This window comes from Nannospalax galili, unplaced genomic scaffold, assembly GCF_000622305.1.
Source record: "Nannospalax galili isolate Female #2095 unplaced genomic scaffold, S.galili_v1.0 scaffold39, whole genome shotgun sequence".
Taxonomy (NCBI): domain Eukaryota; kingdom Metazoa; phylum Chordata; class Mammalia; order Rodentia; family Spalacidae; genus Nannospalax; species Nannospalax galili.
The window spans coordinates 2,025,821-2,028,068 of NW_008346683.1; positions in this window are offsets into that span (position 1 = coordinate 2,025,821).

The window sequence follows — 2,248 nt, forward strand, 5'->3', positions numbered from 1 at the left end:
TTTAAAAAGTAAAAAAAAAAATCACATTAAAAATAAGTAATTGAGAAATAGAGCAATGAAAATACTCAGATGTATACTAGAAAGACTTGTAGAAATACAAAAATGTATCATAATTTTGGATATTTAAACTCAACATACTAAATATTTAAATTCTTCTTATATACACTGAGGACATTAAAACAATCCCAATAGAAATAATCAACAAAAATTTTAAGTAGACTTGTTGATTTTAGCGGCTATATGCAAATATTTCAAATGCTTAGACCATGTGACCCAACAATTCCAAATTTCATGTAATGAACTCTACTCATGATAAGCTACTGTAGCCTTGTTTGCAACAGTTAAAGCAATGTAACGTCCATCAGTAACAGCTGGTCAAGTAGAATATGGTGGTGAATCCACACAGTGGGAAATATAAGTATACACATATATGTATATAATTTTATGATACTGGGTTACAGAAGGCCATTTTCATGGATTCTTAAATGTGTATAATCCTCCTCATGATTTGCCACCCTCCTCTCTCTCACCCCCCCATTAGTCTATTTTGTTCCTTAGATAGTTTCAACACTACTTTCATAACAACTGTACATAATGATTTTATATACATAATCTAGGACCCATGACCAAGAGAAAACATTCAATATTTGTCTTGCTGAAACTAACTTAATTTCTGCAATATAATTAACTGAAATTTCATCCACTTTCCTGCAAATGATGTGACTTCATTTTCCTTTATGGCTGAAAAAATATTTACAACGGAATATTTTAGTTACTAAAAAATAAAAAGCAAGGAAGGTACATGTTTGTTTACAGGCTGACTAGCAAGTATCGTTTTCACTGTTGTATGATAAAACAAAACAGAGAACAGTGTATATAATATATCATCCTTTCTGTACAAAACAAATTCAAATACATAAACATATTTGTCTATATTTACATACAGAGTTCAAGTTCTAGAAATTCATTCAAACAAATAGTTCTGGTTAGGATGGTTGGAACTAGATATATTGAAATGAAAGCAAGACTTTGACCTTGAATCATTTGCATGAACCCCGCACCCCCATAAGCTAGTCCAATAATTTAATAAAAATATCTTTAAAATATCCTTGGGAAGGGCTGGAAAGATGGCTCAGTGGGCCTTGCAGAGGACCCGGGTTCAAGTCCCAGCACCCACATGAAGGCTACAAATTGTCTTTAACTCCAGTTCCAGGGGAATCCAAAGCCCTCTTCTGACCTCCATGGCATTGCATCACAAGGATGCACTTACATACATGCAGGCAATACACTCTTACACATAAAATACGAATAATAAATAAAATATAAAAAATAAATAAAAATAAAAATAAAGTATTCATGGGATTTAACACTATCTAGAATACCAATCTACTCTCACTAGTCTGGCAAAATTTTAAAGCCTGGTAATAGCCAATGTGGGGCACTCTTATTTGGATATAAACTCCAAGATCAACAAGTCTACTCATTTAAAAAGTACTATTGAGGAGCAGCAGAGATGGCTCAGTTGTTAAGAGCGTTTGCTATTCTTCTAGAGGACCCAGCACCCCCATGGCAGTTGACAACCATCTACAACTCCAGTTCCAAGGAATCCAACACCCTCTTCTGGCCTCCATGAGTACTGCATGAACATGATGCACAGACATAAATGCAAGGAAAATACTCATACACATAAAATAAAAATAAATATTTTAAAAGTACTGTTGATGGTTTAGAAATGGCAGTAGTAGGCTCTCTTCTGGGGTCTATGGCCTCTCTAGTCACAAGTATTTGGCTACATTTGCAGTACCAAGCATGAATTCCCTCCTATTGAGTGGACCTCAAATCTAACTAGACAGGTGTTGGTTAACCACAGGATTAAAGCACCATTATTGCACCATGTGGGATGTCTTGTTTGGACAGTCATTGGGTGTTCATAGGCTTTACATACTGGCAACACTAAATGGACTCAGAAGGTTGTTTATACACACACAATAATAATAATAATAATAACAACAATAATTTTTTTTTACCATTTTGAGTTGTTTAATTTTACTTTACATCTTTAGTGTGTTTCCATCTTTCAACGTGGATGACAATTTTTTTTAATTATTTAATAACCACATGATTAGAAGCATTTCATTACAGCATTAACATATTCAATAACAATTTCCAGAGCAAAGATGTATCTCTTTCACAAGTGGGTGCAAGTATAAGCCCTGTAAGACATAAAATTGGATGAGTTTTTAACCTT